This window comes from Zea mays, chromosome 8, assembly GCF_902167145.1.
Source record: "Zea mays cultivar B73 chromosome 8, Zm-B73-REFERENCE-NAM-5.0, whole genome shotgun sequence".
Lineage (NCBI taxonomy): Eukaryota > Viridiplantae > Streptophyta > Magnoliopsida > Poales > Poaceae > Zea > Zea mays.
In genome coordinates this window covers 83,944,504-83,960,362 of record NC_050103.1, presented here as the reverse complement: position 1 = coordinate 83,960,362, position 15,859 = coordinate 83,944,504, and positions in this window count along the sequence as shown.

Here is a 15,859-nt window from a genome sequence, read left to right as displayed (position 1 = left end):
AGTCCAAGTCCACCTTTTCCCTTTCAATTCACCTTTGAGACTAAATCAAGCAAACTCAAGCACACGGTTAGTCTCAAGGGGTCAAGTTGTAGCATGCCTCCCCCTAAATAAGTGCATCACTTGCAAATGGACTTGTGAGGTCCGGGGATCATGAGTACAACTTGAGCACCATTAATAAACAACAATATGCATAAAGAACATGATCAAGGCATAAAACACATGTATGCTATAAATCAATCCAGGTTCCACGAATCTAAGACATTTAGCTCACTACGCAGCCTGCAAAAGGTCGACTCATCTAGAGGCTTGGTAAAGATATCGGCTAGCTGGTTCTCGGTGCTAACATAAAACACTTCGATATCTCCCTTTTGCTGGTGGTCTCTCAAAAAGTGATGCCGGATGTCTATGTGCTTAGTGCGGCTATGTTCAACACGATTATCCGCCATGCGGATAGCACTCTCATTATCACATAGGAGTGGGACTTTGCTCAGATTGTAGCCAAAGTCCCTGAGGGTTTACCTCATCCAAAGTAGTTGCGCGCAACATTGTCCTGCGGCAACATACTCGGCCTCAGCGGTGGATAGGGCAACGGAAGTTTGTTTCTTAGAACTCCACGACACCAGGGACCTTCCTAAGAATTGGCACGTCCCCGATGTACTCTTCCTATCGACCTTACATCCAGCATAATCGGAGTCTAAATATCCAATTAAGTTAAAGGTAGACCCCTTTGGATACCAGATCCCGAAGCACGGCATAGCGACTAAATATCTAAGAATTCGCTTAACGACCACTAGGTGGCACTCCCTTGTATCGGATTGAAATCTAGCACACATGCATACACTAAGCATAATATCCGATCTACTAGCACATAAATAAAGTAAAGACCCTATCATAGACCGGTATGCCTTTTGATCAACGGACTTACCTCCTTTGTTGAGGTCGACGTGTCCGTCCGTTCCCATTGGAGTCTTTGCGGGGTTGGCGTCCTTCATCCCAAACCGTTTGATCAAGTCTTGCATGTACTTTGTTTGGGACATGAAGGTGCCATCCTTGAGTTGCTTCACTTGGAACCCAAGGAAGTAGTTCAACTCGCCCATCATCGACATCTCGAATTTCTGAGTCATCACCCTGCTAAACTCTTCACAAGACTTTTGGTTAGTAGAACCAAATATTATGTCATCGACACAAATTTGGCACACAAATAAGTCACCATCACAAGTCTTAGTGAATAAAGTCGGATCGGCTTTCCCAACCTTGAAAGCATTAGCAATTAAAAAGTCTCTAAGGCATTTATACCATGCTCTTGGGGTTTGCTTAAGTCCATAGAGCGCCTTAGAGAGCTTACACACGTGGTCGGGGTACCGTTCATCCTCAAAGCCAGGGGGTTGCTCCACGTACACCTCCTCCTTGATTGGTCCGTTGAGGAAAGCGCTCTTTACATCCAGTTGGAACAACCTGAAAGAATGGTGAGCAGCATAGGCTAACAATATGCGAATTAACTCTAGCCTAGCCACAGGAACGAAAGTCTCCTCAAAGTCCAAACCTGCGACTTGGGCATAACCTTTTGCCACAAGTCTAGCCTTGTTCCTTGTCACCACCCTGTGCTCGTCTTGTTTGTTGCGGAACACCCACTTGGTTCCCACAACGTTTTGCTTGGGACGAGGCACCAGTGTCCAAACTTCATTTCTCTTGATGTTGTTGAGCTCTTCCTGCTTGGCCAACACCCAGTCCGGATCTAGCAAGGCCTCTTCTACCCTGAAAGGCTCAATAGAAGAGACAAAAGAGTAGTGCTCACAAAAATTTACTAATCTAGAGCGAGTAGTTACCCCCTTGCTAATATCACCCAAAATCTGGTCGACGGGATGACCCCTTTGAATCGTCGCTCGAACTTGGGTTGGAGGGGCCTGTGGTGCTTCTTCCTCCATAACTTGATCAACTTGTGCTCCCCTTGATCACATGCCTCTTCTTGATGAACCTGTTCATTGTCTTGAGTTTGGGGATGCACCATTGTTGAGGAAGAAGGTTGATCTAGCTCCTTTTGTTCCTATGGCCGCACATCTCCAATCGCCATGGTGCGTATTGCGGTCGTTGGAACGTCTTCTTCATCTACATCATCAAGATCAACAACTTGCTCTCTTGGAGAGCCATTAGTCTCATCAGATACAATGTCGCTAGAGACTTCAACCAAACCCGATGATTTGTTGAAGACCCTATACGCCTTTGTATTTGAGTCATAACCTAACAAAAACCCTTCTACAGCTTTGGGAGCAAACTTGGAATTTCTACCTTTCTTCACTAGAATATAACATTTGCTCCCAAATACACGAAAGTAAGACACATTGGGTTTGTTACCGGTTAGAAGCTCATACGAAGTCTTCTTGAGGAGGCGATGATGGTACACCCGGTTTATGGCGTGGCAAGCCGTGTTCACGGCTTCCGACCAAAACCACTCGGGCATCTTGAACTCTCCAAGCATCGTCATTGCCATGTCAATGAGCGTCCTGTTCTTCCTCTCTACCACACCATTTTGCTGTGGTGTGTAGGGAGCCGAGAACTCGTGCTTGATTCCTTCCTCCTCAAGGTACTCCTCCACTTGAAGGTTCTTGAACTCGGACCCATTGTCGCTCCTTATCTTCTTCACCTTGAGCTCAAACTCATTTTGAGCTCTCCTTAGGAAGCTCTTGAGGGTCCTGTTGGGGACTTGTTCTCAAATGCTATGAATTAAGAACAAGGCAACATAAAATGTTAAATATCGATGCCCTTCGTCCACCGAAGCATTATCTCCACAAGGATTTAATGAACGTCGGACGAAGGTCACGAGCATAATATTACGAAGGTTTCACCTTCGTAATTAAACTTATAAAGATAATACAAAGTAATGTAAAATGTTAAAGATAAATATATTGGAAATAAATGACATCATTCACACGTATAATTATATGGATCTAAGATGTTTGAATATAACATTTAGGTACACTTATACCTTTGCCTTGACAAACAATAATTCCCGAGTGATGCGTTTGCAATTACAGGAATGCGTGAACAGTAAAGGAATACTATTCACTATTTATAGGCACAGGACACAGCCTGTGAGGAATTACAATCATGCCCCTCATAAAAGTTTACAACAATGACTCAGACCCTTATGGACTAAAAGGTCATTCTATCTTTAAGTCGGTTCGACCCTTCATCTTCGGATATGCTGTAATACCGAAGCTTGATGAATGGTGCCTTCGGCGTCACGTACGAGCAGCTTCAGCCGAAGCTGTTTCTTTCTGCAGGACCTTCGGCGACGAAGTATGGTCCCAACAGTAGCCCCTTCGCGGTGCTAGATCGTTTTTCGTAACGAGCTTGATCCATGAAAAAAGATTTATCCTGCAAAAAGAATACCCAAGTGAAGCGGGAAAAATCATCAACTATAACAAGACCATACTTACTTCCTCCTATGCTTAGATAGGCGACGGGTCCGAAGAGGTCCATATGAAGCAACTCCAAAGGTCTTGATGTGGTCATCACATTTTTGGTATGATGAGATCCTCCCACCTATTTACCTGCTTGACAAGCTGCACAAGGTCTATCTTTTTCGAAGATTACGTTTGTTAGACCTATCACGTGTTCTCCCTTTAGAAGCTTGTGAAGGTTCTTCATCCCCACATGTGCTAAGCAGCGATGCCACAGCCAGCCCATGCTAGTCTTAGCAATTAAGCATGCATCTAGACCGGCCTCCTCTTTTGCAAAATCAACTAAGTAGAGTTTGCCGTCTAATACACCCTTAAAAGCTAATGAACCATCACTCCTTCTAAAGACGGACACATCTACATTTGTGAATAAGCAATTATATCCCATATTACAAAGCTGACTCACAGACAATAAGTTATATCCAAGCGACTCAACTAAAAACACATTAGAAATAGAGTGCTCGGATGAAATGGCAATCTTTCCTAGTCCTTTGACCTTGCCTTGATTCCCGTCACTGAATATGATTGAGTCTTGGGAATCCTTGTTCTTGACGTAGGAGGTGAACATCTTATTCTCCCCAGTCATGTGGTTTGTGCATCCGCTGTCGATAATCCAGCTTGATCCCCCGGATGCATAAACCTGTAAGGCAATTTAGGCTTGGGTCTTAGGTACCCAACTCTTGTTGGGTCCTACAAGGTTAGTAACAATGGTCTTAGGAACCCAAATGCAAGTTTTATCTCCCTTGCATTTTGCCCCTAATTTCCTAGCAATCACCTTCTTATCCTTTCTACAAATTGCAAAGGAAGCATTGCAAGCATGATAAATTGTAGAAGGTTCATTATATTTCCTAGGAACATTAGCAACATTTCTCCTAGGCATATGATGAATGACATTTCTCCTAGGCATATCTCTACCATGCACATAGGAAGAACTTGAAGCAAACATGGCATTTGAATCATTACAACTCCTATGAACATTTCTAGAATATCTCCTATCACCATAAATGAAAGCATGATTCTTTTGACTACTATTAGTCATAGGAGCCTTCCCTTTCTCCTTGGCGGGAATGGGAGCCTTATGACTTGTTAAGTTCTTGGCTTCCCTCTTGAAGCCAAGCCCATCCTTAATTGAGGGGTGTCTACCAATAGTGTAGGCATCCCTTGCAAATTTTAGTTTGTCAAATTCATTCTTGCTAGTCTTAAGTTGGGCATTAAGACTAGCCACTTCTTCATTTAACTTTGTAATAGAGACTAGGTGTTCACTACAAGCATCAACATTAAAATCTTTACACCTATTGCAAATTACAACATGTTCTACACAAGAGTTAGATCTATTTGCTACTTCTAGTTTAGCATTTAAATCATTATTAACACTCTTTAAACTAGACATGGTCTCATGGCAAGTAGATAGTTCACAAGAAATCATTTCATTCCTTTTAAGTTCTAAAGCAAGAGACTTTTGTGCCTCTACAAATTTATCATGTTCTTCATACAAAAGATCCTCTTGCTTTTCTAACAATCTATTCTTATCATTTAAAGCATTAATCAATTCATTGATCTTATCGATTTTAGTTCTATCTAGGCCCTTGAATAAACATGCATAGTCTATTTCATCATCACTAGATTCATCATCACTAGAAGCATAGGTAGACTTTTGAGTGTTTACCTTCTTCTCCTTTGCCATTAGGCATGTGTGATGCTCGTTGGGGATGAGGGACGACTTGTTGAAGGCTGAGGCGGCGAGTCCTTCATTGTCGGAGTCGGATGATGAACAATCCGAGTCCCACTCCTTGCCAAGGTGTGCCTCGCCCTTAGCCTTCTTGTAGGTCTTTTTCTTTTCCCACTTTCCGATCTTCCCTTGTTCTTGGTCACTATCGTTATCAGGATAGTTAGCAATAAAGTGACCAATCTTACCACACTTGAAACAGGAGCGCTTTCCCTTCATCTTGCTTTTGTTGGGATACTCCATGCGACCTTTGAGTGTCGTCTTGAATCGCTTGATGATGAGGGCCATTTCATCCTCATTTAGCCCAGCCGCCTCAATTTGCGCCACCTTGCTAGGTAGCGCCTTCCTGCTACTTGTTGCCTTGATAGCGATGGCTTGAGGCTCATGAATTGGACCATTCAACACATCATCAACGTATCTTGCCTCCTTGATCATCATCCGCCCGCTTACAAACTTTCCAAGTATTTCTTCGGGCGACATCTTGGTGTACCTAGGATTCTCACGAATATTGTTTACAAGATGTGGATCAAGGACAGTGAAAGACCTTAGCATTAGGCGGACGACGTCGTGGTCCGTCCATCATGTGCTTCCATAGCTCCTTATTTTGTTGACGAGGGTCTTGAGCCTGTTGTACGTTTGGGTTGGCTCCTCTCCCCTGATCATTGCGAACCTTCCTAGTTCGCCTTCCACCAACTCCATTTTGGTGAGCATGGTGACGTCGTTCCCCTCATGTGAGATCTTGAGGGTGTCCCAAATTTGCTTGGCATTATCCAAGCCGCTCACTTTATGATATTCATCCCTGCACAATGAGGCTAACAACACAATAGTAGCTTGTGCATTTTTATGAATTTGTTCATTAATAAACAAGGGACTATCCGTACTATCAAATTGCATTCCATTCTCAACTATCTCCCATATACTTGGATGGAGAGAGAACAAGTGGCTACGCATTTTGTGACTCCAAAATTTGTAGTCCCCTCCATCAAAGTGAGGAGGTTTACCAAGGGGAATGGAAAGCAAATGAGCATTTGAACTTTGCGGAATACGAGAATAATCAAAAGAAAAGTTTGAATTGACCGTTTTCTTTTTCTCGTAGTCGTTGTCGTCCTTTTGGGAAGAAGAGGACTCGTCGCTGTCGTCGTAGTAGACGATCTTCTTGATGCGCCTCTTCTTCTTCCCGTCCTTCTTCTTATGACTTGAGCCCGAGTCAGTAGGCTTGTCGTCTTTCGGCTCATTAATGAAGGACTCCTTCTCCTTATCGTTGATCACCATCCCCTTGCCCTTAGGATCCATCTCTTCGGGCGATTATTCCCTTACGTGAAGAGAACGGCTCCGATACCAATTGAGAGCACCTAGAGGGGAGTGAATAGGTGATCCTGTAAAAACTTGAAACTTAATGCCACAAAACTTGATTAGGAGTTAGCACAATAAAGCCAAGTGGCTAGAGAGGAGTTCTTGCAAGACACGATAACCACAAGAGGATCAACACAGATAGGCACAGTGGTTTATCCCGTGGTTCGGCCAAGTCCAACACTTGCCTACTCCACGTTGTGGCGTCCCAACGGACGAGGGTTGCAATCAACCCCTCTCAAGCGGTCCAAAGACCCACTTGAATACCACGATGTTTTGCTTTGTTTTACTATATCCCGCTTGCGAGGAATCTCCACAACTTGGAGCCTCTCGCCCTTACAATTTGATGTTCACCAAGAAGCACGGAAGTAAGGCTGGGATGAGCAACGCACACAAGACACAAAATCAGAGCACAACCACGCACACAAGTCACAACTCGAGCTCACAACACAACCCAGAGAGTTCTCTACTCAAATGGAGCTCTAGTTGCTATCACAAAGAATCAAATGCGCGGAATTAGAGTCTTGATGCTTAGGAATGCTTGGTGTTGTCCTCCATGCGCCTAGGGGTCCCTTTTATAGCCCCAAGGCAGCTAGGAGCCGTTGAGAGCAGTCCAGGAAGGCAATTCTTGCCTTCTGTCGCCTGGCGCACCGGACAGTCCGGTGCACCACCGGACACTGTCCAGTGCGGATTTCTTTCCTACTTTGGCGCAGCCGACCGTTGGAGATTCAGAGCCGTTGGCGCACCGGACACTGTCCGATGCACACCGGACAGTCCGATGTCCCCTTCTGACCGTTGGCTCTGCCACACGTCGCGCGTGGATTACGCGGCCGACCGTTGGCCCAGCCGACTGTTGGCTCACCGGACAGTCCGGTGCATGTAACACCTCATGTGTTACCATGGCTAGAGCACACCTTGGTACTAAGGACTGTGATCACATGTGGTAAAAACTTAAGGTGAACATAAGAACCTTGGAGACCATGTGTTAACCAAGATTTCAAATGACCTAAGAGCATCACTCAAGCTTTTGTGCACTTACTACCTTGGGCAAGAGGAGGGAAAACCCTAGACCTCTCTGGAACCCTATCTTCCAAAACCATGGTTAAGAGGGGGGGGGAGAGAATAAGCAATTGTGCAAACCATGAGTTAATCTTTAACCAAACCTTAAGAAACTTTATAACCAGCAATTGTGGGAAGGAAATATTGCAAAAAGACCCCTGGAGAAACCCCAAATTCATTCCCTAAGTAGAGAGAGAGCTAGAGCTCTCTATTTCTCTCTAAGTCAAAAACTACACCTACACTAAAGATCAACCGTGTTCACCTTGAAGATGGCACCAAAACCACCTATGTTCTATACCAAAAATGTGGCATACCACCTAGGGCACCCACTGGAAAAAGCTGAGCCCGAGACCTTGACGTTTGACATGCCTTGGCATGGTTTTTGTCGCGAGGTGGGCAGAATGACATACCTGATTTGGCGACCGAAGATCTCCCTACCTAGGCCATATCTGCCATGGCAACTCACGGATGAGAGACAACCCTAGGTGCCAGGAAAAGACTCGCGCCGGATTTTTGCCAAGATTCGCACGTTTGCGACTTGGGTGAGCTGTGGAACATGGGCAGAAGAAAAGCTCCACGTGTTCGACGCGCTCTGTGTGCGCCAGAGCACGCCCGCGCGTGCCCCGCGTCGCGCCAACGGCCAGCCGACGCCATGGCCCGCGCTCGCGCCTATAAAGCCCACTCAGGCGTCGACCACACTCTTCCGCGCACGCTCAAACCTCACTGGAGCTCAGCTCACCGCCGTTTGCCCGTACGCAGCGTGTCCGCGGCCACCCGAGCCCCTGCCGCCGTAGACCGGCCAGCCTAGCCTTTCCCAACCCCGTCCGACCCTCGAAGACGAGTGAGCACACCTCGGTGAAGCTCCCCGAGCGAGGAATCGAAGCCTGCTTCGCCGGAGAGGCCAGTCCACGGTCGCCGGAGTTCACAACCCCGCCGGAGTGCGTGGACCGGGTAATCCATTGAACCATTTTCCAATTCCTTGTGCACACGGTCTCTACGTCACCCCGTGAAGCTCACCGTGCCCTTGGATTGAACCAGATCGCCGTGATTTGGCCGGCACACCCGCCGCCGACGAGGACACCCGCCTGCGCTCGTGGACCGAGCGATTCCAGCCATCCCCGCCGTCGAGCCGTACATCGCTGTGACCGCCAGAGCCTCCCCGAGCCAACCCCGCCCCTCGCCGGACCTATCTCGCCGCTGGTAAGCCGCGCCACCCTTTTCTTTCTTGCGGGCACTGTTTAAACCTAGGGAAGGACCGCGGGGGAGAAGGAAAGAAGTCTGGGGGGTTTTGTAAAATGTCAGTGACTCAAATGAATAGTAGCGCGGGGGTATAACTGAGAGAGTTAGTTTGGAAATAACCCAGGGTCCTCGGTGTAAACTGCTTTTCCAGAAAACCTTTATTAAATCTGATTTTAAATTTGAACAGAACTTTACTATTTCATAACTTCTGTTTTATTCATCCAAATTTAGTCAAACCAATTTTGTCAGGCTCTAAATAATGTAAACTACTTAGGAAAAATATAAAACCCCTATGTACTATAGAAAACTTTAGGGTTCTGAATTAATTATTGTTTTGACCAAAAGCTAAATAATAGGGATAAAAATAGTTGCACTATTTGACTAGGGTTAGAAAAATTTGGAGAAGTTTATATCCACCTACTGACCTGTTTAAAAATGCTAAACTTTTCTGTCCAACCCATTAAGTTAATTTTTGCTAATTATTTTACAATATGCTTAAGGTTAAGAAAAATAGAAAAGGTGATTAAAATAATGAACCAGAGGGCACCCCTATTTTTGTTAGAGTACTTATTCAATGTAGTTTACTAGAAAAATCTATTATACCCTGGTTTAGTATGAAATAAGTAGGATCCCTTTTATTTTAAGGAAACAAGGAAAACTTAGAAAAACCCTACAAAAATAACCCCAAGGTGAAAACACCCCAACCCTTGGGATACCTGATGTTTGGTTATTAGGAACTTAGGAAAAATATGAAATCTGTTGTTTGACATTTTTCAAATAACAATGTAGTAGAAAGTGCCTCTTTGGCATTTAACTTTAGAAAATCATAACTAAATGACCATCCCTTAGCTTTCTGTGATTTTTGGTACAGAAGCCTATTATTACTGTTAGATGCCAACAAAAATAACCCTTAGGGCAGAACTCACCCCTAATTAAGAGATGTAGTGCAAAGTGGCCCATTTTACACAACTCTTGTTATTTTTGTCTAAAGCATAGCCTTTGTATTTTAAACCTCAAATTCCTAGAACAGGCTAGAATGGCCAATGGCAACCCACTGTAATTTTTACAGAATTTTTGGAAAAAGTTAAACCACTGTTGTAGTTCAAACCTACACTAGAAACCATAAATAGAAAATAAAGAAAGGGAAAAATGAATAAGAGGAATTAGTGTCATCCTAAAACCCTTTATAACTTGTCCACTGAAATATAAAAAGGCAATACCAATTCACTATGCCTATCCCTAGCAAAACCTAAACCTAGAGTGATAAGCATAAACCACTAAAGGCCCCGTATGACCAAGAAAACCCTAAGTTACTCCTTAACTTAGTTTTTCTTCTCTTAGCATAATGTTATTAAATCCTGCATATTCATGACATACATGTTCATTGCATTTCGATAGACTGTAACCTTGTCGACGGAGAGTATGTCCTCGTGCCGGAGCAAGGAGCTGCTCAGGAGGTAGCCCCAGATCTAGCACCTGAGCCTGCACCAGAGGACCTGCCTGCCACTGCTTTGGAAGGCAAGCCCCGGTTTATGCATAACCTGTTATTTATGCTATTTTACTATACTTAATGGTTGTAGGATTGAATGTGCACTTAGGTGTAGGAGTTGTTTGGAACCCTAGTTGCATGATCTCTGGAATCCTTTTGAAATGGATACTAGTATGCTAGGTCGAGTAGTTGCTTTATTTAATTAGGATCTCGGTAGAAGACGAGTGATTTTTCTAGCACTCGCGCGAGATCAGGAAATTGGTTGTACCCACTTTCATACTATCATGATGCTAGTTGTGGACAACAATCCATGGGGATTGGTTGTTTACGAGATGGGAAAATGGAATAAGGATTAACGTGCGGATACCTGTGTCAAGCGTTTGAACGTACTAAACACATGCCGAGAAATATGGTAAATCGGTAAGCCTAGTACCTGATTGAACCTGGCAGTGGACTTTACCCCTCACGCAACTTGAGACGTGGTCTCCCATTCCGGTTATGGTGGGTACAAGTGCGGTCACTGCACGACGGCAGTCGGGGTCAGTGAGGCATTGTACGCCAAGGCGGTGAGCCCTGATCTGCTGACGGGGAATCGATGGGGACGGTTGAGGTGTGTGGGGATGCAGTGCCTCGCCACATCGTGTGTTTAGGTTTACCTTGCAAGGATAAAAACTCGATTCGAATCGTCTGCTTCTCGCAGCTAATGAGACTGCTTGATCCATTGTACTGCATTGAGTAACAAGTGGAAATATGATGAGTTGATATAAGATGTTGATTGCTAATAATGTTTGCTACTATGAATGAGTAGATAGTACACATTTAGCCTTAAGAGAGTCACACTTAAATTGACAAAGTTAAAACTTGACTTAGAAACTCAGCTAGTGCTTTTGGCAACCAAACCCCACAACCAAACAACTGCATGTCTAGAGGTAGAGGAGTAGACTCCTCACACTGGGTAAGTCTAGCTGAGTATTAGTATACTCAGCCTTGCTTGTGGCATAATTTTACAGGTTCTTTGGAGGACATGGTTGCTGGAGTGACTTGGCCGTCCATCTTGGCATCGGGTTGAACTGTCGAGTGGGACCCTACCTCGGCTGAGGAGGAGCATGAGGAGTGATAGGATAGGCTTCCCCATCTCTCTGTTTATTTACCGTTAGTTTTATTCCGCTGCACTTCGAACAATGATGACTACTTTTGCAAAACTCCGATGGTGATGTAATAATTTTAATACTCTTACATGCATGGTTTTATGCTTTATTGTATTTGCTCTGTGACTCACCATCGAGTGAGATTGTGGTACTTGATCCTGTCAGTGGCCGTGTCAGACTAGATCCGAGGGATTGACGGGTTATTCCCATTTAAGTGTGGTCTAGCCTCTAGGGCGGGGCTTAGGCACTTATGTTGGAATAATTCGGGCAGTTCCGCCACAGCTGGTATCGGAGCTTGTACCACCATAGAGGAATCAATAAAATATAAATACCATCCTTTTCCAAAGTAAAACTTGATAGAAACAATGTTGGATAGACAGTGGGACGAGCAGGATAGACCTAGGACATGAAGCCTTAGGATGATAGAAGGGTAGCTAGGTGGCTAAGTGATTAGGCCCTACAGGCCACCTTAAAGGATGGGAGTTCTTCCCTATCCCCATTACATTGGTGGGGTCGTTCAGGACGAGCATGCATGCATTTTTAATTAAACAAATAGAAAATTTAGTAAGGACTTAAATTATGACCAACTAAGTTCCCCAGTACCATTTTATTTAATTAGAGAAAAGCTGAGTCTTATTTTTTTCTTGTTCTTTTTATAATTCTTTTCTTTTACTTACGCTTAACCGTACACAGATGGCTTCCCACGAATCCTCAGACGACGGAAATGCACTGTCCCACACTGACGGGCTTGCATGAGAGGGCTTTCCCCACATTTTGTGGGAGGTACTTCAGGGGGCCGGATACACGACACCCCCTCAGTACGCGGTGCAGCAGTTCGAGAAGCACCGAGTGCCCCGCTGTAGGGTGAGGATGACCCTGGAGCCTCATCCCCTACAGCCAGGCTGGCGTTCACTGGACTCTGAGTCCTTTGGATACCGAGCTGAGGACACGATCGAGGCGATTGCTCTGCACGGGTTGACCACTTTCTGCGGATTCCATCCCTTGGAGTTGTCTACCCACCCCATTGGCTTGTTCCCCGCGGAAAGGGAGGACGACCCAATGTGGAAGGATCGGGTGGAGCATGCCAAGGACATCTGGGCCATCTACCCAGGTCAGACTGCGCATTTGACTGTCCGGTGCATGAATGCTCTGTACCGTCTACAAGTGATGCGCGGTGAGGCGATGTCCCATCTGATGGCATTGTTGGAGGCGACAAAGATCACCCTGGACAACAGAGAGGAGCTCGTGGTTGATTTGTCCACTGAGATGGTGGAAAAGGATTTGCAGGTGGAGCAGCTATCCAATGAGATCCAAGAGCTGGAGGAATTAGTGGGCACCAGGGAGAACACCATCGAGGTTCTCGAGGATCAGCTCCTTAACACCCAGCAGCAGCTGGCTGAGGCTAATGAGCACCTGGATATGCATCACCAGGAGATCCAGGATATGGAGGCCAACGAGGACGTCGACATCGAGGGAGGAGAGGAGCCTGCCTCCAGCGTGGACACTGCTGGCTCTGGGAGACCACCTTCCACCGAGTCGAGTGTTGCCTCGTTCGCTCACTAGATATCAGGGATAGAGCTAGAAGTTGGTGATGGTAGGACTCCTCGCCGCTAGCTTAGCTTTTGCACCCATAGGGTACTAGGCTAGGTAGAGTTGAGTCTTTTTGGGACCCTTGATGTAACCGTGATAAACTCTTTTGGAAGTTTGGTTGATGGATGATGTCAGTTTTAAATTTGGACGGAAAGTTTATGCTTTTTGGTTTATGTCGGGATCTATCAATTTGCTTTTGACTCTTTCGCCGCAATTAAACCTTGAACTTGGAGATATGGTGTTAAGTATATATGTGATTTTTCAGATGGCCGGGAGACAGCGTCGTGGCCAGAATGAGCGCGTTCCTCCACCGCTGCCACCGCCTCCCACTCTGCAGGAGCTAATGGCTCAGCAGAATGAGATCTTGAGGCAGCTAGCTCACCGTCAGCCACCACCTCAGCATTATGGTGGTGGAGACCATCAGCGTCACCCCGCGGCAGCTACCTACCAGGAGTTCCTCAGTACCCAGCCTCCATTGTTCACCAGGGCAGAGGACCCACTTGATGCAGATGTGTGGTTAAGAGTAGTGGAATCCAAATTCCCGCTACTCCATGGAGCTTGTTCAGAGGTCACTAAAGTCAGGTTTGCCACCCAGCAGCTTCGCGGACCCGCAAGGACTTGGTGGGACCATTTCCTTGCCATGCAGCCAGAGGATCGAGAGGTGGAGTGGAGAGAGTTCAAGGCAGCTTTCCGGGGACACCACATACCAGCCGGGATTATGGACCGAAAGCTCAACGAGTTTCTGGCACTCACTCAGGGCAACAGGACAGTGTTGCAGTATGCTCAGGCTTTTAATGACCTGTGCCAGTATGCTGGGTATCATGCAGATACGGACGAGAAGAAGAGAGACAGGTTCAGGAGGGGGCTCAGCACTAAGCTCCGTGACCGTCTCAACACCGTCAGGGCCAACAGTTACAATGAGTTGGTCAACATGGCTATCTCCCAGGAGGACTGCATTACAGCTCGACAGGCAGAAAAGAAGAGGAAGACCCCTGTGGCAGGACCCTCAGCTCAGCCACAGCGCTTCAGGATTGTGTCCGACACTCAGAACAGGGGACCCCAGCAGTAGCAATGGAGATGGGTGATCCGACCACAGCAGCAGCAGCAGCAGGCACCCAACCGCACCCAGTTTCTAGCTCAGAGGAACAATCAGCAGCAGCAGTATCGCCAGGCAAATGATAACAGGTGTTTCACATGCGGCAACACCGGACACTATGCCAAGAATTGCCCCAGGAACCAGCAGAGGCAGGGGCAGAATGTTAATCAGAATCAAGGCAAGAGGCAGAAGGTGCAAGTGAGGCAGGGCAGGCTGAACTTCACCACCATGACTGATATCCCAGAGGGAGCACCCGTCATGACTGGTATCTTTACAGTTTTGAATTATCCTGCTATTATTCTTTTTGATTCTGGTGCTTCGCATAGTTTTATCAGTGCCAAATTTAGTGCCAAGTGCCAGTTGCCTTTCCACCACACCAATGGGGGTATCACAATTTCAACACCAGGGGGCAGGGTTGCCACCTATCAAGTCAACAGGCATGTGCCCATAAAATTTGGTAGTCTTGTAATTAAAACCACCCTCCTCATTTTGGGTTTGGATAGCGTGGATATTATATTGGGAACTGACTGGTTAACCAGGCACCAAGCAGTTATTGATATTGCAGCCAGGGCCATTGAGGTACACTCACCAACTTGTGGTGAAACTACACTATATCTGCCCGACCAGGGATGCACCCGTTCTTGTGCCTTCATTATGATAGAATCCCCAGTGGAAAAGATCCCAGTGGTCTGTGCCTACCCGGATGTGTTTCCGGATGAATTGCCAGGGATGCCACCTGACCGAGACATTGAGTTCGCAATCGAGTTGCAACCCGGGACTGCTCCTATCTCCAAGAGACCCTATAGGATGCCTCCCGCGAAATTGGCAGAACTGAAAAAGCAATTGCAAGAGTTGCTGGACAAGGGGTTCATTCGCCCAAGTACTTCACCATGGGGATGCCCAGCCTTATTCGTGAAGAAAAAGGATGAGAGTTTGAGAATGTGTGTTGACTACCGCCCTCTCAATGCGGTGACTATCAAGAACAAATACCCACTGCCCCGCATTGATGTTCTGTTCGATCAGTTGGTAGGAGCCAAGGTATTCTCCAAGATAGACCTTCGCTCAGGGTACCACCAGATCAAGATCCGAACCAGTGATATTCCCAAGACGGCCTTCTCGACCAGATATGGGCTTTATGAGTTTTTGGTGATGTCTTTTGGGCTGACCAAATGCCCCGGCTTATTTCATGTATCTGATGAACTCAGTGTTTATGCCAGAGTTGGACAAGTTCGTGGTCGTTTTCATTGATGATATTTTGGTCTATTCAAAGAATGAAGACGAACATGCTGAGCATCTTCACATCGTGCTTCAGCGACTGCACGATCATCGTCTTTATGCTAAGTTGTCTAAATGTGAATTCTGGCTGAAGGAGATAAAATTCTTGGGTCACACAATTTCTTAGGATGGGATATCCGTTGATCTTGAGAAGGTACAAGAGGTAATGGATTGGAAACCCCCGACTACAGTAAGGCAGATTCAGAGTTTTCTGGGATTGGCAGGGTATTATCGACGATTTATTCCGGATTTCTCCAGGATTGCCAAACCAATGACTGAACTGTTGAAAAAGGGAGTCAAGTATGATTGGAGCCAAAAGTGCGCAGATGCCTTTCATACTTTGAGGCAGCATTTGACAACAGCCCTAGTGCTGGCTCAACCTGATAACACCAAGCCATTTGAAGTTTATTGTGATGCTTCTGGTACGGG